The 22,544-nt window shown below is 40.9% G+C and overlaps 1 long non-coding RNA gene and 1 pseudogene across 1 annotated transcript; both read left to right on the top strand.

The window, feature by feature from the left end:
- Positions 1-7,020: 7,020 nt before the first annotated feature.
- On the top strand, positions 7,021-15,174 carry LOC112932437 (uncharacterized). The gene is made up of 3 exons (XR_003237471.2): positions 7,021-7,126; positions 9,716-9,826; positions 14,987-15,174. It is a non-coding gene; the product is annotated as an uncharacterized lncRNA (long non-coding RNA).
- On the top strand, positions 8,486-8,731 carry LOC112932414 (cytochrome c oxidase subunit NDUFA4 pseudogene; annotated as a pseudogene).
- Positions 15,175-22,544: the final 7,370 nt, after the last annotated feature.

Below are 22,544 nucleotides of genomic sequence, written 5' to 3'. Positions count from 1 at the left end.
TTATCAAGGGGCCAGAACCCTGCAACTAAGGGCACCAAGGCCATGATCTCACTGGACATAGACCAAGGGGGAAAAATCCATTAGTTTTTCTTGAACTTGCCTATACTACATTCATGCCAATGAGTTTGCAAAACATAACACACCCTCACTGTGACTAATTGTTTTGAAATTGTAGGAAAGAGGAGAGGTTGAATAGTTCAGGGAATTAAGGCAGAACAAGTTGTTTAGGAAGTCTGAAACCTTTTTCTGGTTCTTCCACTGACTTTCTAAATATGGTGAGAGTCGGGACTGGGTATTACTCATGCTTTTATTACCAGCAACTGGCTCAATGCCTTGTTTGCTATAGCTGCTCAATGAGGGCTTGAAAATGTATAAATATGCAAATAAATGAATTAATGGAATTAAATGAAGCTTCTGTCTTTAATTTTGTGTGTCAGTTTTATATTGCTACCAAAACAAATTAGTGACTTAAACAACAAAATTTATTATCTTACATTTTTCCATGTCAGAAGTCCAGCATAGGTACCACTGGGCCTGAAATCAAGGTGTCAACAAGATCTCATTTCTTTCTGGAGGCTCTAGGGCACAGTTCATTTCCTTGATCATACAGGTTGTTGGCAGAATGTAGTTCCTTTTGGTTGTAGGACTCACATCCCCACTTATTCACTGGCTGTCAGCTGAGGCCTCACCTAGGTTGTAGAGGCAGGCTGTACTCCTTGGCTCATGGCCTCCTTCTTCCATCTTCAAGCCAGCAATAGAAAGTTGAGCGCCTCTCAGGCAATGAATCTCTCCTCTTTCTTACTCTGTGCATCTCTCTGACTGACTCTTCTGCCTTCCTCTTCTGCTTTTAAAGACTTGTATGGATAGATGGGTGTTACTCAGATAAACCAGAATAATTTCCCCGTATCGAGGCTCATCATCTTCATTATCTGCAAAGTCCCTTCTCCAATGTAAGGTAATACACTTACAAATTCCAGAAATTAGGACATGTATAACTTTTGTGGGCCATTATTCTGCCTATCACACTTTACTGGAAAAAAATATATTAAAAGCATCTGAATCCCAGGGGTTTGATGAGGAACAGGTATGATGTTCTTGCAGAATGCATTAGCACAAGATGTAAACACTTAGAATTGGCCTTTTTGTGAGATGATTTGTTTAGAGAAATATGTAGTTCTCCACCGTCATATCACCATTTTAAAAACACTCTCTCCTACACTCCTTCCCTCTTCCATATAATGTCTGATGGCACCTGAGTTCCTAACCCCTCCTCCTCTTTCCTTTTCCTGCATCCCAATCAAAACACAACAGGAATAGTTAATAATTACTGATTGCTTTACTTCTATGCCATTTTCACACAAATCATCTCATTGAATTATAGGATATCAATTAAGTAGTTGTATTGTCATTTTAGAGTAAGAAGAGACTTAGAAAGTTTACCCTATTCAAGATAGTAAATCTTGGAGGGGCTTAGATTCTATCACAAGTCCCTCTTTTTAATCATTACAAACCCTACCTCATTGTGACACCCCAATTTTCATGTTTCTCTCACTCCAAGAAATAAACAGCAAAGCAAATTCAAATAGCAAAGCTATGTGTTCACTAGCTGGTCTATGAAGAAGTATGTATTAGTCAGGGTTCTCCAGAGAAACAGAACCAATGGGAGTTAGATAGATATAGATACACAAGAGAAAATTTGTTATGGAGATTAGCTCATGCACTATGGAGATGTACAATATACATGATGTGCCATCTGCAAACTGGAGAACCAGAATTGCCAGTGGTGTCATTCAGTATACAAACCCAAAGGCCTGAGATTCAAGGGGCTGATGACATAAATCCCAGACAGAGTCTGAAGGCCAGCACTCTGGGGGAACCAAGAACACTAATGCCTGGGGGCAGAAGAAGATGAACATCTCAGCTCAAGCAAAATGAGCAAATTTACCCTTCCTCCACCATTTTGTTCTATTCAGGACCTCAACAGTTTGGATGAGGCCTGCCCACATTGGTGAGGGCTCTCTTTGCTCAGTCTACCAATTCAAATGCTAATCTCTTCCAGAAACACCCTCAGAGATGCACCCAGGTATAATGTTTCACCATCTGGGCAGGCTTCAGCACAGTCCAGCTGGCACATTAAACTGTGGTGACAGACACTTTCATAACAAAACCTCAAGCTGTAAAGAATCCCAATGGTGAAAATTCAGGCATCTTGTGACTGACCAGGAGAGGAAGTCAAAATATCTGGTTTTACTCCATACACAAACATTTATAAAGCGTGGCAGAGTCACAGTTTAGGAGAAAAGCATTGGAGAATTCTTTTTCATCCTTTCTGTGCCAGAAAAACAAAGCACTAGTTGTATGGAGTAGTTAGGGACAGATCTAGAAAAGGTCTCAAGAAACTGGTTATTGCTACAGATACAATAGTTGAACAAAGTCTCTGACTTCTAGATTGAAATTCTATCCCTATCAGCATTGTATCTAAACTGGTCAAAATGTACCCTCAGTGGGGGAGCCCACAAATGGGAATGGGAACTATTGTGTAATGAGTTGTTTTATCCCTCTTTTGAATATTTAACCATTCCTGTCTAGTTCTCTTAATTCAGTGACTCATTATTTGTAAATATAGACTATTTTGCTATGTGTAGACACCATGCTAGGAACAGAGGTAAAAAGAGAGAATACAAAGTTCAACCACAGATTGAGACACACTCTCCAGCAACCAATTACAACATGACACGATCTCATCAGGATATAGTCACATTTTTATTCTTATCCTGGATAATACCTTGACCAAGAAAGCCCAAGGAAACACAGATTAATGTCTGAAAATTTGTTTGGAGGCCACGTCTTGAGCCACCCCCCAACCCCCCACCCCACCCAGAGATTCATTTTTGAACCCCAATGGTCCCATGCAGGGCAGGGCATCTCACTTCCCCTTTGCTTCATCATGTTCCTGTTCCATTCACAAAAAGGAACTATGTTCCCAGAGAACAGGGACAGACTGTAGTCCCAGTACTGGGCTCCTGCCCACTCCTGAAGGCTGTTTACCCCTAGATTCCCCACTAGCTTTCCTAAAGCAAAAGCAAGCAACTCTAACATTTCTGGTACTTATTCTTTTATTGAAGTTATAAATAAGTACTTATTGTACCCTGTGTTCCCCATGTATATAATTTGCTGTGAGTAATAATCCCACAGCTCTGGTATTTTCGATGTAATTTTCTTTTTTCTTTTTCTTTTTTTTTTTTTGCATTAGCAGCACTGATTCTGTGAAAATGATAATATAGATGAAATTTTCTTCATCTGTCTCCTCTCTTTCAGCACTGACAGACTTGTAAGATTCCAAGAGGACATAGGACGCTATCAGATGCATTTTTTTTTTGTTTTTTTTTTTTATCATTTTTTTTTATCAGATGCATTTTTAAAATAATTCCCACCTGTAGGCTCCACCCCTCCTACAAAGTGATTTTTCCAGGATGTGTTATGTGGTTTTGGAAATCGTATTGCTAATTTCAGGCCTTCACTTTGTAAAACTTCCTGTCCTGTTCATCTCTCTTTCCAGAACTGAGCTCACTACCAGACAGTTAAGGAACCAGTTATAGGTGCAGGGTCCTGTCTTCTTCACATCTCTATTCACCTGGCTATAATAATAAATAGCACTACAAACTACATCCATAATAATAGCATCATCATCATCATGTATGTGTATATAATATTTACAAGGTGCCAGGAAATTATTATATAAATTAACTCTTTTCCTTTCATATTATGACACTTATTTTACAGATGAGGACATGAAATCTGTTGAGCTTAATGAATGAAGGAATGGAAAGTTACTAAATGTAATTAAATGGACTGCCTTGAGACAAATCCTCCAACGGTGAGAATATGGAGTCTGGAAAGATACTTGGGAGTGAGAGGGTGGGAATGGGAGAGGACCTGTCTTAAATCACTTTGGTGACATAGTGCTCTCAACTCATAGAGTTTTTCAGGAATCTTTCCATTATGGTGTTGCTGCAAACAACTCTGCTCCAACATTTTTCTGATTTTAAGGAGTTCAAGGAGTAGGGGGAGGTTGTAAACACATTTACCCAGCTGAAGGAAGTTATGTGGAAGGGTTACAACTCTGCAATCCAAGGATCCTAAGGGCTGTATGCGAGATGAATAGAGGATGCCCTCTAGGAGGCTGTGGGACCATGCTGGGCCAGGTAGCTCCTCTTGTCCTCGGGGTCTCTCTATGAGTTTGCTACTTAGCAAGTTACCACAAACTTAGCAGCTTAAAACAACACATGTATTACCTCATGGTTTCTGTGAATCTGGAGCCTAGGAATGGCTTCTCAGGATCTCACAAGGCTAGAGTCAGAGTGTGAGCAGCCTGCATTCTCATCTGGAGGCCTGACAGGGGAAGACAGCACCTCCTAGCTCACTCAGCTGCTGTCAGAATTCAGTGCCTTATAGCTGCAGGCCGGAGGCCCACGGCTGCTTGCTGGTTGTTGGCTGGTAGTGGCCCTCAGTTCCTTGCCACGTGGGCTTTGCCCTTACCTCTTCAAAGTCAGTGAGGGGGTTTCTAGAGTCAGTATACCAGCAAGATGAAATCTTGTATATTCTACTATAATCCCCAAAGAGACATTCCATTACCTTTGCCATGTTCTACTGCTAGAGTTCATAGATCTGACCCACACTCAAGCTGAGGACATGAGTTCCAGAGGACGGGATTGTTGAGGACCACCTGACAACCTATGTGCCACAGGAGCCTCTGGAAGAGAGCTCCATGGGGTTAGGCAGAGCTCGCCCAGCATGTGAGCAGGTGAGATCATAGGCCCTGTCCAACTTGCTCTTAGAGGCATCTTGTGTCTAAAGCAGTGCCCACTCCTTGGCTAACGTCTGTGAATGACCAAGTGAATGCATTCTGGTATCACTCCTGATGTAAAGAAAGGGAATAAACATGATAGGCGGGCATGAGGCCAGAAAATATGCTTGCCTTTAATGTGATGGGAAAAGCCTGGTTCTAAACTACTATTCACTCCCAGTTAACTCATCTGTTTTCTATAGCAGGAGGTCATGGCGAAGAATTATTTAGGAAATTGAGCCAGGAGATAAGGGAGGAGGAAAAAGATCTTGTGTGAAGACATCTTTTTTAGCAGACAAAACCCAGTCTACTCTCTGAGGGATCCGATGCCTGGGTACCTGGGTTGTTGTAGTCAACAGTGCTCTTCAGAAGCTTTGGAGGTGCTATAAAAATGTTAACAAGAGTGCTATGCCTTTCTTTCTCAAGTACTTTTAAATCATAAACCCTCAGGAATGATTTTCTTTGAATCTCAATCTCCAGGTAGCAATACCAGGCATAAAGAGGAAAGAAATAGAAAGAGATTAAAATGAGAAGGAAAGAGTTTTTTTTTTTTTTTTTCATTAAGGTGGCTCCAAGATGCAGCCAAAGATTAATGCCACATACTGCTTAGAGCCACTGAGTATTTGTTCCTTCCCGAGCATTTCCTGATGGGGCCAATCACACTGGACTAAATTTGAGCCAGATGGTGAGGCCATTGGAGTGGAAGCATGTAGGATGGAAAGACAAATGTGTAGGACACTTTCAAGATATTATCTTTGCCATTAATTTAAAACATGCAAAAACCAGACAGAATTTGGTTGATAAATGGCCCCCTGCTGGACAAATTTCGATGTTCAAAGTACTGGTTGTTGGTGTGTCCATGTGCAAGTGTGTGTGTGCACGGGGGGAGATACAGGCAGTAGGAAGGGCATGCCCAGCATCATTTTCTATAAATTACATAATGAGGAAGGAGAAGGATGAGGAGCTCTTTAAGAAGGAAGAGAAAACACCGGACTGCTCCTGCACAGAGCCCAAAGTGTGTGAGGCAAAATACAGAGATCTGAGCTCAGCAGATTTCCTAAACTCCAATGGCACAGAAACTTCCTAATGGGATAAAGGAGCTATTCACAGGCGAGCCTCCACAGAAATCTATGGATCAGAACACATTGTATAACTAAGAGATAGCCCTTGCAGTCAGGCCAGGAAAAGGTCTCATAAGGAGGGAGGAAGGGATTGAGTCCCAAGAAGAAACAGTGGCCACAGAAAATAGAAAACAGGGAAGCAGTGAGTAACCACTGTCACCTTCCCACTCATGACATGGAGCTGCTATTTGCACCAGGGGGTTTCTGACATACAATCCTTGTCCTCTGTGTTACTGGCAAATCAAGCTAAACTATTAGGGGCTCCTGGGATTGAGTGACCCAGTCAATAGCTGGAGGTCTGAGGGCATTTTTTTTTAAAGATTTTATTTATTCATTTGGGAGAGGGGCAGAGGGAGAAGGAGAAGCAGGCTCCCTGCTAAGCAGGGAGCCTGACACTGGGCTCGATCCCAAGACTCCAGGATCATGACCTGGGCTGAAGGCAGAGGCTTAACTGACTGAGCCACCAGGTGCCCCTGAAGGCATTTTTAAAAACCTTGTTCCTTTTCCTCCTCTCCCTGACTCGTGGTGGATGATGAGATATGCTATTTATTTCTAACATGTTCCCATTATGCCTGGATGAAGTGCTTGGATGGAAGGCCTCAAAACATGTTCTTTGTGTAAAACACACAACATCTTCTTCTCCCAACTAACCAAGTAGGGAGCGGAGAAAAACTTCGAACCTCCTCAAGTGCTGGCTTATCAAGCCAATGTTCGTGATGATACATGATCTTCAAAGAAGTGGTATTTGAACTTTGTTGAAATGCACGGGGCTATGAAAACTTTTCTCAAGAAACAGAATGTACAATGGCCAACATTTTACAAACTAATTGGGGACAGTCAGAATTCCTGGAGCTGGCTGCAAGGTCCATAGTCACCACGAGAGTTTCTCCCTTAGCTCCCCGTGGGAAAGCCTTTGAGATCCTGGCTCTGCTGCATTCTTTGGGTACACCGTGAGGAGAAAGACTACATAATGAGCTTAATGGACTTAAATATTAACTGGCACTTTAAGCAGAGTGTCATGCATGCCAGGGATGCTCAGGAAGGCCCAAAAGTGAGGGAGAAGACGCTGTCAGAGCTTGAAGTGAGAGCTTTTGGTGGACACAGTGATGACAAGAAGGAGGTGGAGGAAAAAGTGGAAAGAGGAAAGAACACAAAGATGGTAAGTAGGTGTCACCCTTGGGGTGTAGGCACAGGACAGAGCTATGACAATGTGGAAGTGCTATTTTTGTGCTTAAGAAACACAAGTGAGAAAAAAAAAAAAAAAGAAAGAAACACAAGTGAGGAAAAAGTCAAAGGAGGGAAAATGAGCCGATCTGGGACTTGAGCAGGCTATGAAACAGATTTCCATTTTGGCATTTGAGATAATCCAGTTTACCCATCTCTGGCCAAGATTATATAAAACATCACTAAAATCTGTCCTCTGAGCTGACAAAACAACCAAGTCTTTTCTGGGCAACCCTCCTCCCCCTTTAATATTTGACCATAATCTCTCTTTTGGACAAAGACAGCAGACCTCAGGTCAGAGACTTTTGCAGGCAAAAATATACAGGCTGAACTTAATAATATTGTTTAGTCCCCATTACATTTATATTTTACACTTAAATTCTATCATCAGAGAGGTAACAAGTGTCTGTTTATCTTTTAAAATTAAGCTGTATAAAAAAATGAGTTGGGATCCCTGGGTGGCACAATGGTTTGGCGCCTGCCTTTGGCCCAGGGTGCGATCCTGGAGACCCGGGATCAAATCCCACGTCGGGCTCCCGGTGCATGGAGCCTGCTTCTCCCTCTGCCTGTGTCTCTGCCAATCTCTCTCTCTCTCTCTCTCTCTCTCTCTGTCTCTGTGTGACTATCATAAATAAATTTTAAAAAATTTAAAAAATAAAAAAAATGAGTTAAAGAAAACATTAGGGAATAATGATGGGTGATATTTGAATATGCAAAAAATATGCAGGCAAGTTGCAAGTGACTGAAATTTGGAAAATTTTATTTTATTTCATTTAATCCTTCCAATAAACCTGTAAGGTAGGTTTCATTGAACACATGTTTTGTTTTGTTTTTCCATTAAATTTTTGTATTACTCCAGTCACTTAACATACAGTGTTCTATTAGTTTCAGGTATATGATATAGTGATTCAACACTTCCCTACATCACCCTGTGCTCATCACAAGTGCACTCCTAATCCCCATCACCTGTGTCACCCATCTCCCCATCTTCCCCTCTAGTGACCATGTTTGTTATCCACAGTTAAGAATCTGTTTCTTGGTTGGTCTTTCTCTCTCTCTCTCTCTCTCTCTCTCTCATTTTTTTTCCTTTGCTACTTTGTTTGTTTTTGCTAGCTTGTTTTGTTTCTTAAATTCCACATATGAAATCATACTACTTATCTTTCTCTGACTGACTTATCTTGCTTAGCATAATATACTCTAGCTCCATTGGTTCCAGGCTTTGAAGAGTTGGTTTTTTAATTCTGGACAGGAGGCCTCTGCCATGACTATGTTACGCCAGATCATTGGTCAGACTATGTTACGCCAGATCATTGGTCAGACCAAGGAGCATCCAAGCTTGATCCCCTTCTTCTTATTTATTGGGGCAGGAGGTACTGGAGCAGCAATGTATGTCTTGCACTTGGCATTGTTCAATCCAGATATCAGTTGGGATAAGAATGACCCAGAATTCTGGAACAAACTGGGTCCTAATGATCAATACAAATTCTATTTGGTGAATGTAGATCACAGCAAACTTAAGAAAGGAGGTCCAGACTTCTAAATGAAATGTTTCACTATAAAGTTGCTTAGAATGAAGGTCTTCCAGAAGCTATCTGCACAATTTTCCACTTATTCAGGAACTATTTCCCCTCTAAACGCATGAAATCATATTGGTGTATTGTGTTGGGGTTTACATTGAATGATAAATATCTGAAACTTGGGGGGGAAACACTCTAGCTCCATCCAAGTGGTTAAAAATGGCAAAATTTCATTATTTTTGATGGTTGAATAATATTCCATTATACATATCATTTTATATATACACCACATCTTCTTTATCCATTCATCAATCGATGGACACTTGGGCTGCTTCCATGTCTTGGCTATATTTTGTAAATAATGCTGCTATAAGCATTGGGTACATGCATCTCTTTGAATTAATGTTCTTGTATTCTTTGGGTAAATATCTAGTATTTACCCACACCTAGTATTTAATCACACCACAGTGTGATTCCTGGACCATAAGGTAGTTCTATTTTTAACTTTTTAAAAAAAGATTTTATTTTTAAGTACTGTCTATATCCAACATGGGGCTTGAACTTACAACCCTGAGATCAAAAGTCACATGTTCCACTGACTGAGCCAGCCAAATGCCTTCTATTATTAACTTTTTAAGGAACCTCCATACTGGTTTCCAGAGTGGCTGACAGCAGTTTGCATTCCCACCAAGAGTATATGAGGGTTCCTTTTTCATCCACAGCCTCACCAACACCTGTTGTTTCAGCCATTCCGACAGGTGTGCGGTGATATCTCATTGTGGTTCCGATTTGCATTTTCCTGATGGTAAATGATTATGAGCATCTTTTCATGTGTCTATTGGCCATCTGGATGTCTTCTTTGGAGAAATGTCTGTTCATGTCTTTTACCCATTTTTTCATTGGGTTATTTGTTTTTTGGGTGTTGAGTTGTATAAGTTCTTTATATATTTTGGATACTAACCCTTTATCGCATAAGTCATTTGCAAATGTCTTCTTCTGTTCCATAGGTTGCCTTCAAGTTTTGTTGATGAACATATGTTAATGAAGAAGAAACTGAGGCTTCAGATTTGTTCAAAATCACCCATCTTGTTATCTGCAGAACCAGAATTCACATGTTGGTATGTTTGGCTGCAAAGTTTTTGCTCTTAACTGCAAAACAATACCACTTATTCATCAGGCCCATAGCAGCTTTTTGAGTAGAAAAAGGTAAATGCTTGGAGGAAAACACTTCACATATGGGAATGTGATTAAGGAGGCTAACACAGCTTGGTAGGTGAAAAATCATTTTTTTAGTCAATCCATATACTTGTAGTGAATGTCTGCTATTTGCCAGCCAATAAACTTTGTGCTACATTACAATTTTTCTGGGAGTAACCAGAGACATTAGTTCCCAGACTAGACAAACAAAAATCAAACAAAGCAAAACAGAACACAAAAACAGGGAGATTTCTTTTTCCATGGAGATCACCAAGTGCCTTGAGAATGAAATAAATATCAAGGATTCACCAAGACCTGTCTGCAGCAAAGTGTGCTGACCTTTTCCTCTGGATCAGAATGGAAATATTAACCATCTTCTCTACAGAGGAACACTGCACCATAACTATTTTTAAGGCATGGAACTTTAAAGAGAAATGTAGGAGGTTCACTCATATCCAATCTCTGAGTTTCTGAGTGTGAGATTCTTAGTGTTGGCAACGGTTTCCCAGTAATTTTGCCAGAAAAGTCATTGCAGTCTTTTGAAGACTTTACCTAGGAGGACTGCCAAGACAGAAAATTCAAACTGCAACAGGGACCAGAATCCTGCTCACTCCTGCTTCCCCCACCCCACCCCCACCACATATTGTCATCTATTATAAAAAGAGGTGGTCTAAGAACTTAAACCTGCTGGTTCACAACTGGCCACAGGAGGATGAACAATTCCTAAACTCCCAAAGTACCAGAACAGCAGCAAGAAAAAGGAAATCAAATGCTTCTCTGCAAATTCTGGCTTTTTAGGGGGCCCTCAATTAGGAGCCATGTCCACAAGGCATCCACAGAAGTCCTGCCTTAGCAACCCAACCATGGAAAACCCCCCTCCCCACCCTTCACCGATCCTGGGAATCTTAAAGACCTTCTCCCTCATCAGCTGGATAAAAGAAATAGAGTTTGCTGCTGAACAGAAGCCCTCTGTGTGTGGCCATTTTGGGAGTTTCCTTTTACTTCTTTTATGTGAAGGGTTCCCAACTTTTTGGGAGAGCACCTGAAAAATTTTGGTTAAATATTGCCTGAGCATCGGTCTCTATCCTGCAGTATCTTAGTACTAACTGCCACTCTTCAGGGGCAGAATCTCCTTTGCCTAAGCAAACATGATTATTTGGGTTTCTATCACACCATGCGGTCCACTCAATTGATAGATCCAGATAGTTTAGCCATAAGAAGCACTTTTTAGTATCTTCCAAAAAATGTTGGTAACCACCACATGATCACATCTAGTCCCTTGATAATTGGTTGAGATAATACAGAATGACAAAAAATATAAAATAAGGCATCCTTCTAAATTCAGCCCCAAAGTAACCACATACGTTTTTAAAAATAAAGTATATATGTCTGAGGTGGATCATTTATTCAGTGTGATGAACAAATAAATTCTCAGAAAAATGTCTCCCCAAGGAATCTCCAGTCTACAGACTGAAAACCATTTTATTATGTTACGAGCTCCTTGCTATGATTTGTTCAGCTTCATATAACCTGATGGCTTACCCAGTGCTAGCCCATAGCAGGTGCTTAGATAGGAAACAGGTATTTGGGCGGAGTTTTATTTTAGCTAGCACTGGTAAGTGCTCAGTGACATGCATGTGCCAGGCACTGTTCTAAGCACTGTATATGTATTAACTCATGTCACTATCAAATGACCCTGGGGGGTAGATGTTATTACCACCCATATTTTACAGATGACAAAATGGAGGCTCAGAGATCTTCAGTAATTTATTCAAAGTGCAAAGAATTTAAAAAACCAGGATACAAAGTAAGATTTTATTATTTTCCATGCCTTTATATATAACTTCATGGAGTCCATGGCTATGGGGATTCAATGGAGCCTCGGGCCCTGCTGACCAATCATGGGAAGAGAATGCTCTTTGGGCACCCCTGTTCCATAAGAGGAGCAATGAATGTCCTTTAGGAAGAAGTCTCTAGGCTACAAAGAAACAGTTTCACAAACTTGTATCACAGCATGATCTGGCCTGATGTATTTCATACAATAAGCTCTCACCTGGTGCAAGGGATTCCTAAGGGATTATAGGAATGAAAGATTGAATAGATTAATATCCATATCTGGAGGAAGACTTTAAATGACATCAATTACCTTTCGGGCCAGGAGGTTTGTGCCTACACTGTAAGCCCTTCCATGACAGAAAGGTTATGTCAGGGCTTTAGTTCTAGTGGTTGGAGAATGAGAAACCATATGTAAAATAGACAAAAACACAAGGCAGAGAGGCAGGGAGGCAGGGACTGGCTCCATACGATCAGCCTGAGTACCATGTCCCTTCAGCTCCGTGCACATGGAGTGCAGGTACTAGGGGAGCTGCAAAAAGAAACGTGGCTGTGTCCTGCCGTCCAGGAGCTCATGATGGATTGGAACAGTTGAAACATGCACATCAGTGAGCACAATACGAGCCAAAATGTGATCTGTGCTTTAAAAAACCCAACCAAACCACCACCACCACAACAAAAAAAAAAAACAAACACAGACAAAGATTTGAACTAAGTGTTCTAGGAGCACAGACCAGGGCCCAATGACTTCCAGCTCAGGGAAGCAGGAAATGCCGACTTCTGAACTAGCTGAATTTTGGTTAATAGAGATTAGAGGGGAAGAACTTTCTACATAAGGGAAACTCTCTCGAGATGTGGCAGGGGAGGGCAGCAGGAGGAGGACTGGCAGTTCATTCTGGCTGATTAAACAGTAGTTGCACACCAGCCAACTCCTGGCTAATCTTTATTTGGCAAGTACATGACTGCATTTAAAAACAAAGAAGTGTTACTGGAATGCTCTGAGCAAAGGCATGGGCTTTGTATCAGTCGTTAGGGTCCTCCACTATCTGGCTTTTCCACCTAGTCACATATTCATGTTACCTGCTGTCTCTGCAGCTTTAGGATGGGGAACTCTGCACTGAAACAGGGGACTGTCAGGAGACTTGGGGGTAGGCAGGCATTTTTAACCTGGAGTGAAGGCAGAGGAGGAGTGGGTAAGGGACGGTGTGTGTGGAGGAAGGTTGAATTTGATAGGGAAAAAAAATGTGCCTTTATTTTCATTGGCTTCTAACTGAAACTTAGTATCTCCTTCCATTGTGAATGTGGGCAAAGAACCATAAGACTATTAGCAGCATGCGTTACTTCCTCACCAATAAAACTCACAGAGTATTTCCTTTCACATGACATTTGCAGACATCATAAACTATCATTTTGCTCGTCAGTACTTTGAAACTATGGTAGTTATGAGATATATGACATGAGTTAAGAAAGAACATAAATGGTTATATCACCAACTGTATAGGTATTTTGCTATAATTTCCATATAATCGGTTTCCTTTGTACTCCAATGTGTTTTGTCTTAGGTATTTAAAAACATTACTCTCAAAAGGAGTCCATGGTTTTTACCAGACCACCAAAAGGGTCCATAACATAAAGTAGGTTAATAACCATTGCTGAAGGTAGCTTGGGGCCATAGAGAAGAGAGATTTAAATACCTACTTCAGCAGTGTGAATTTAGTCTTATAGATAAATGGGAGCCACTGAAGAGGTTTGTTTTTAGTGTCAATTATTACTTTATTGAGAAGTAATCAAAAGCTGATTATAGCATCATTATTTTTAATCAGTTGTATTGAGATATAACTAAGTGCATCCCTTTTAAGTGTAAAGTCAGTGAATTTTGAAGTGTGTATGTGTGATACACACATGTAGCTACTACTACAATCAAGACTCAATTTGAGTAGTAGAAAATAAAGTTCCAGAATTATACATCCTGTTTTCCCATCCTCGAGAGATCCTTAGTTGGGCTCACAAGTGCACCAGCACTTCACTGAGGGCCCCAGTACCTGAGTTCTGATGAGACAGAACAGTCCTCAAAGAAGTTCAGGTAGACAGAGGGCTGGCATATTGAAAATCAGGGACTTGGACACAGACATGACACATACACGAGTAGTCAAATACCAGTCTTCAGATAGCTACTTAGGCAATAATTTATGTAACCACTATCAAGATCACAACTTTTTACTGGTTAAGGGCCAAAATCTGATCATCTGTTCTTATCTACGGATGGCATGCATGGCTGCTAACCAGACTGGCACATGGAGTGATGATATTTGTTCTATCAGCCACAACTTAAGCTCTATCTTGCTGAAACTTCTAAAAACTACAGACACGCAAACAAAAATTTTTAAGTTTTACCCTCTGGGACTCTGAGAAATCATCCCAATTTGGTTTGTCAGGTCCTACAAATATTTACCAAGATGGCATAAGAGAAAGTCATGAAACTGTTTGCATAAGGACTTGTCACTTTAGCTGCAATAGTGTGGGTCTCCACCACCCTAAAATAATTCAGCCTTTTCTCCTGTAAATACAGAGGCTAGGAGGAAAAAATCACTCACTTTAGAACAGCCCTTCCAAACTTCTTAAAGAATTTTGAAGTTATTATTGACACCCTCCAGACATATCTTTATAGTGTGAAATAAAACCGAAAAAAGGTCATTTTCTAGGAGCATACATGCAGAGGTCTACTATACAAGTCTTCAGTCATGTGTTTCCTTGTATTCATGGAAGACAAGCAGATTACACTCAATAAATACATTTTTTTCTCATATAAGATTTCTGTGAGAGTATTCATCATTGCATAATAATGATGATGATGGCGATAAGTAATGTAATGATACAAGTGATTGTCTTCTCAATGTAGATGGTGCATCTTCTATTTCAATAATAATAGCTCACATTTATTGAATACTGGTGTGGTCCAGCAATGTGCAAGACACTATTTATTTATTTATTTATTTATTTTTAAAGATTTATTTATTCATGAGAGACACACACACGGAGAGGCAGACACAGGCAGAGGGAGAAGCAGGCTCCCTGCAGGGAGCCCGATGTGGGACTGGATCCCAGATTCTGGGATCAGGCCCTGAGCCAAAGGCAGATGCTCAATCGCTGAGCCACCCAGGAGTACCACGACACTGTATTTTATATGTATGTTCTCATTTAATCCACTCAATGATCAAAAGCAGTATTAATTTCCATATCTTTTACAGGCGAGACCACTGAGTTGCACAGAGCCTTAAGTGGAAGATCCTCCTTCCAAATTGTACTCCCTCCACTTCCTTACTTGATTCAACAATGAATCACTAGTTCTCTCACCTACTAGAGTTTACTAGAGTTTCTTAATTGTGCTTCAAAATCTCCTTTTACAGCATCTGGATTAAAAGGTCTGAACTAAGAATGATGGGTTCTATTTTGCCAGGGAGAGGCCCCTGCTCTGTAACTGGTAAAGGGTAAATCCTCAAGGAGAGTTAAGATCCCACCACCAAGCTCCCCAGTATTACATGGCTCCATTCTTCCATCCAAGACCTTTTCTGTGAGCTCCTTCACTTCTTACTATAGACTGCTTGTGTCCCCCCACAACTCCTGTGTTGAAATCCTAATCCACAGTATGATTTGGAGATGGGGCCTTTGTGAGGGTGGAACCCTATGTTGGCATTAGTGAATTTTTAAGACCAGACAAAAGAAAACTTCCTTCCTCTCTGCTGTCTCTGCTATGTGAGGATACAAATAGGAGACAGTCATCTATAAACCAGAAAGAATGTCCTCGCCAGACACTAGATCTGCCAGTGCCTTGATCTTGGACTTCTCAGCCTCTGCAAGTGTAAGAAATAAATATTTGTTTTTTCAACCACTCTTTCGATGGTTATAGCAGCCTGAGCTAAGAAACTTCTTTAACTCTCAGGTACTATATACCATACAAATGCACCTAAGGCTATATTTAATAATTTTTCCCCACTCTTATGAACTATTCTCATTAGTTTCTCTTCCTAAGAGCAAGTTTTCTAGATAATTTAACAAGAATTGCAGAGACTGGTCATAGGATTACTGCAGGGTCTGCTTTAGCTCTGGTTAATTAGGACACTTAACAAGTACATTCATGAGATGTGATAAAAAAAAAAAAAACCTCAAGCTTTGTCTCCTAGTGCCTTTAAAATGTGTTTTGTTTTCCCCTTTCCCTTAGCAAAACCCAACATGTTCTATGCTTTTTCTGCTCTTAGGAAATAGGCCGTCCTAGGTCACTTTATGTCACAAAAACAGTTTTCATTTGATAATGAGAATGCTGAGTCCCATGTAATATGCAGAACTTTCTCTGCGGTTCAGTGGGTCTTTTGATTCTCCTGGCAAGGGCAGGCTTCAAACATTTATTTCTCTCTCCACCTGCTAAACCAGACCCCTCGGGTTGGAGGGGAGAAGAGAAAGGAGTACAGAAAGTTCTTTCATGACTCGTGTCATTCTGAGGAGCTTTGCACTATCTGGCATGGCAGACGTCTAAAGCTGATTTTACCCTGAGGACTATGGTGGGTGCTTTAAAAGTGCCCATGATGGGTCCCTCCCACCACACTCTGCTGGACAAACCAGTTGTCCGGTGGTTCTTTGAGAGGTTTGCATTTTGATCAGCCTCATTACCCCCTTTGCTACCCGAGAGCTAGCCTATCTCAGAGCCTTAGTCAAAATCTCCTATTTAATAACCTATAACATTAATCCTTTCATAGTGTGACTCACTGTCACTTGAGTGGGTCCACAGAATGACATCCCTTTCAGCCAGCAAAACTACATTGTAAAAAGTGTTGATGGACCCCTGTTGGAGTATCTGAAAATTTTCTTATGATTATTATTTTCCATTCAAAGTTTTGCTTTGACTTCAATTTGAAATGGGTTATTTGAAATTGGTCATATCATCTCTGCCACAGGCATTGCTTCTTTTTTCAATTTGTACCACATTTTGGTGCTTTTCCATAAATAGGCACTCTCACCTCTTGTCATCCTGGGCCTAGACTTGAAATCAATTTTGTCCCTCCTCACTGATGCAAATTTTCACATAAGCTCATCAGATTTTACATTTTTTTACTGCATAAAAATACAGAAGAGAGCATAAACTCCAATTCCCAATCCCCAGAAAAAAATGCATTCGAATTGAAGATTATGCACTATTCTTAGCCAGTATCACCTATGCATATTCCGGGCAATACGTTTTTCAATAAGAGTAGCATGTGAGTGCATAAACTCTCCAATCCATTTTCCTGTCTCTCACCCTGCCCTTGGAATCATGTCAGACACCACTGTGGCAAGTGAATCCCCAGGGCAGTGACTAAGGTGCGGAGGGTGTGGCATCTGGGAGACAAAGTAGGAGGGACTCCCTCTGATGGTCCTGCAAGCTCCATGCCTCCATGCCCCCAGGAGGCCTCACCTTACTCTAACGAGTCCTGTCTCTGTGTATCAGACCTGTATCTATTCAATAACATTCCTGAGTACCTCCTGCAGGCCAAACACTGTTCTTGATCCTGGACATCCAGAGGTGGAGCAATTGGATCAAAGTTTCCACTCTCAATACTGGATAACAAGTAGTGCTAAAGAGAAGATAAAGCAGAGAAAAGGAACAAGGACGTACAGAGTGAGGCAGGGAGAGTCATTTAAAATAAGGTAGTCAGGGAGCACCTGGGTGGCTTGCTCAGCTGAGCCTCTGACTCATGATTATGGCTCAGGTCATGATCTCACAGGTTGTGGGATCAAGACCCACGTGGGGCTCCGTGTTCATCGGGGAGTCTGCTTGAGATTTTGTCCTCTTTGTCCCTCCCCCTACTCTCTTTCTCTCTCTCTCTCTCTTTTAAATAAATAAATAAATAAGTAAATAAATAAATAAATAAATAAATAAATAAATAAATAAATATTTTTTTAAAAAATAGGGGAGTCAGGGAAATCCTTACTGACAAGGTGACATTTGAGCAAAGCCTTGCTCTTGAACATCTGATGAAGTGTTGAAAATATTTTGAGTTTGTTGCCTACAGTGTATGATGAATAGATTTCCTGTAAGTATCTGGCCTTTCTTTGTCAAATCCAAAGATCTTGCAACATGGAGTCACATTCCTGGATGACAAGAATTACATGGAACAAAGAGGCGCTGGCCACTTTAAGCCAAGCCAGGACCTTTATATTGGGCAAGAGCTCTGCGGTTCTCTGCATCTCCATGTGCTTGCCTTGTTCAACTGTATCACCTATCTGTCCCCTGAAAACATTTAAGATTGCAAACTTTGGCTAGAACCCTTAAGAGAGACCTCAAATGCTGCTACCCTCCCTCTAAGCAGTAACTCAGATGCTTGGTGGATGTTGCAATGAGACATCAGCTCACCAGACCACAGTGAAGTCATTCCTCTAGCTAAGCAAGGAAGGCCTTGATGCTAGACCCCAGAGATGAGTGCTGTTTACCTAGCTGCTTGAAGCTGAGGGACACAGATACCAGCGGGCTGTCCTCTTGCACAATGCCTGATATTCCCAGAACTGTGTTAAAACCCTACAGTCCTAATCCAGACATGTTCTAACTTCCCTCTGGTCCCTCCCCCTTTTTGGGGGGAGAGAAGAAAAAAAAACAAATTTTGGGGTGTGCAAGGCATCATTTTCTGCATCAGCAGAATTTCAAGACAACAAGCAATCACAGGTCTTAGGGACCCCACCTATCTGTCGGCTTATGTCAAGGACAGTAACTTTCCACATGGATGAGATGCCCATATCATTCACTGAAACCACCCCCTGAGGGAGAAATCTGTGGTGGCAGCACCACGCAGAAGTGAGGCGATGACAGGGCATCATTCACTCACTACAGGCCAAGAAAAGCAAAGGCACATTGCCATAGAAATGATCTCTCCTGATTTCTACAGTTTAGATGTATTTTGGCTTCTGCAACTCTCTGTCTAAATTATAAAAAAAAAAAAAAAAAGATTTTAAACTAAAGCCAATTAGGTGAGAACAAGTTAAGATTTCTCAACTTTAGGGCGCCTGGGTGGCACAGACAATTAAGCCACTGACTCTTGGTTTTTGGCTCAGATCAGGCCTCACACATGGTCTCAGAGCTCAGTAACAAGTCTGCTTGAGATTCTCTCTCTCTCTCTCTCTCTCTCTCTCTCTCCCTCTGCCCCTCCCCAACTCATGCTTGCTCTCTCACTCTCTCTCTCTCTCAAATAAATAAATCTTAAAAAAGAGATTTCTCAACTTCAACTTATGTAAAGATCTCAACTATGAAATTGCACAAAAACCAGTTTTGCTGTAAAATGAACAGAACTGGGAATGCTGTGACTTTGAAGCAGATTACAGCATGAGTGCTTGACAAACAGTGTAGGAATCTGGATATATTTCCATCCACTGACTATTTGCACTGCATTTAAAAACCTCAAACCCTCCTTAGTGTAGGGAATACATTATGTGTCTGCATTATTTCATAATAAGTTGAAAGGAAAGAAAAAGAAAGATTAGAGCATATTTTCAATCTTTAAATGAGGTATTGGAAAACTGAACTTCACTGTTAGTAGAAATGAAAACTATGAATTAAAACATTAGAACTATTTTTAAGACTAGTTCATAAATAAGTAGTGGCTCATTCCTATAACTTGAATACTAAGCTCACATGACTTGAAGGGAAATTTATTTTAGGGTGACTCCTAGAAAATTTGTGAAACGGAAGAAATTTCTTCGGTGTGCAATATCTCCTTATTTTCTTTCATCTTTGGTAGGTTCTCCTCCCTACTGGCTCAGAATCATGCTCTCCCACACTTCCGCCTCCCTGTATCAAAATATGGGCCAACAGGAAGACACAAGAAACTTATCTTTTTTTTAAAGAAGTTCTGGTTCTAAAGATTGCTTCTGATTTTAAGAGCATGAGAGAAAGAAGGTCAAGGGAAGATAGATTTTGTCTCCTTTGCAAATTCTTATGACCTGTTCCTCCTATTGAGCAAATGTTTCTAAGAATGCCAATCATTTTTACAATGAAAGGTTTTTGTGATTTTCTTTTGGAAATCAAAGATCAAGTAGCAGCATCCGGCTTGCAGACTGTTCTGTTAACTCCTACCTTCTTGTTACACGCATTGTATCAGTATAGGAGCTTTACAAATGTGCTCTTGCGACATCCTGAACAAATGTATGCTTTAATTATATAGTAGACTTGGGCTTGCAAAAGTAAGATTTTTATTTTTAAGTAATCTCTACACCCATCGTGGGGCTTGAACTTACAACCCTGAAATCAAGAGTCACATGCTCTACCGACTGAGCTAGACTGGCACTCCAATCAGAGTTCTTTTTTAACCTGTATGCCTTTTTATTCTTGTTTTGTTTAATCTGAACATAGGTTTGCAAAAACATGCTTAGGATCCCCCACTCAGAGCTTGAATACTAAAATCATATTAATTGCAGGAAAACTTAATTTTAGTGTGAACTTCTGCTTTAAGGAAGTCACATGTGAGAGAGGTTAATTTATTTTAAAATATCACTTAAGATGCAACAAAGCCATTTAATAAGAAAAAGAATCTTAAGGATTGAGGAAATAATTCGGGGAAAGAGTCTCTCTGGTGCCCTTAAAATCATGACAACGACAATGGGGAATTCTGCTTTTGCTGAGGTTTACCCTGCTCACCTGTTTTCCTTCCATGAATTGTGACTAAGAGGCAACAATGTCTTAGGATGGTCCAAAGATAGATGACCCAAGCCGGCCCCTCTGCTCACGGCTGTGCATTATGTGAGAAAACAACCATCTTCTCTCCACTTTCTGTGACCACACTGTCTCCTCCTCCTCCCTCCCATCTTCCTTCCTTCGTCAGAGGGAGAAGCTTCTCTCCTCCCACTCCTGGGCCCATCCATTTCCTTCCTCCAGCTCTCTTTTGAATATCTTCTCCAACTCTTATCCCTTCCTTTCCAACCAAAAATCTGTGCCCATCTTCCCTATTCTGAAAAACTCTTCCTTATGATATGCTGTCACTTCAAGATACTACTGTCAACGTCCTGTCCCATCAATCACCTTGAACAAATAATCTGCAGCTTCTTAAATATGATCATGCATGTGAATCACCTGGGGAATGGTGTTAGAACACAGATTCTGATTCAGTAAGGGCAGAGAATCTGTGTTTCTACTGAGCACCCAGGGGTCACTGAGCTAGAGGACTCCTCTAGAGGACTCCCAGGTATCTTTACTCTGCATTGTCTACTCCTTCACTACCAGCTGATATACATTTCTTCTACCTCACTAAAATGGTTCTTAAACATCACCGTTAATATTCTTTTCCCCAAATCTAATCTTCGTCTTCAACTTCTTTAATCTGTTCGCAAAGTCATTCATCACCATTGGTGGCCTACCATACTCTCTTGACATTTTCTTCTCTTGGGTTCGCTGACACCACATTTTTCTGGCTCTTTCTTCACAGACAACTCCAGTAGACAACTCCAGTTTCCTTGATTGTACCTCTTCCTCCTCTTACCACCTGAAAGAACCACTTACATGATGACCTCAAAATTCAGTATTGATTCTTTGGCTTATCTTTATCTCTGTTCTTTTCCTCAGGAACTATTCAATTTCATGGCTTCCGTATACATTATTCAAATGTTTATTTCCAAAGGGAACTTGTCTCCAATGCACATTACAACCACTATCTAGCAGTTAGTTATTTCCACCTGGACAAGCTGCTCATGCCTGGAATATAAGTTTGAAACTAAACCTGAGGGATCCCTGGGTGGCGCAGCGGTTTGGCGCCTGCCTTTGGCCCAGGGCACGATCCTGGAGACCTGGGATCGAATCCCACGTCGGGCTCCTGGTGCATGGAGTCTGCTTCTCCCTCTGCCTGTGTCTCTGCCTCTCTCTCTCTCTCTGTGTGACTATCATAAATAAATAAAAATTAAAAAAAGAAACTAAACCTGAGACCTAATTTCTACGCCTAACTTGTATTTCTATGAACAGTGTCATGATGGCTCCAGTAGGAGTGAGTCATCCTTGGTTTCTTCTGTTTCTTCCCATCCCATCACTAAACTCTGAGAAGGACAGGAAAGGGAGCTTGCAGGATCTGGCAGCAAGTGAGTTGGTAGACTGTGAGATTTGCTTACCAAATATCCAATTACAATCTAGTGACACTTTTTGCCCTGATGCTATTTTAGATGTATCTCAGCTAACCCACTAGCCAAATGTCTGCCTGTTCTTCACCTCCCCCTTCTCTTCTTCCTCTTTTAATTTTCATATGCATCTATACCCCCCATTTCATTTATTTATTTATTTATTTATTTATTTATTTATTTATTTATTTGTTTATTTGAGAGCCAAAGGGAGAGCATGAGCTGGGGGAGAGGCACTTTTAAAGATTTTATTTATTTATTTAAGAGGGAGAGAGTAAGCACAAATGGGAAGAGGGGTAGAGAGAGAAGGAGCGGCAGATTCCCCACAAAGTAGGGACCCTGACGCAGGGCTTGATCCCAGGACCCTGGGATCATGACCTGAGCCAAAATCAGACACTTAACCAAGTGAGCCACCCAGGAGCCCCTACCTATCCTCTCCTCTCCAATCCATCTCTCATGTATCTATCTATCTTATATTATATCCCATTACCACACTCTATTCTTATCACCCACCTTAATCTTAAAAGAGTCCCAAGAGAACAAAGACAATTCCTATACTATTCATTATTTTATCTTGTATCTTACCCCAGGAAGGGACAAATATATACAAGACAAGGACTCTGCCCTCAAGTTGTCTGCAATTTATTAAGAGAGAAAAATGCACAAATCACTATAATATAAAGTAGG

The sequence above is a fragment of the Vulpes vulpes genome, chromosome 12, assembly GCF_048418805.1.
Source record: "Vulpes vulpes isolate BD-2025 chromosome 12, VulVul3, whole genome shotgun sequence".
In the NCBI taxonomy this organism is placed as follows: domain Eukaryota; kingdom Metazoa; phylum Chordata; class Mammalia; order Carnivora; family Canidae; genus Vulpes; species Vulpes vulpes.
This window is presented reverse-complemented; position numbering and strand designations above follow the sequence as displayed.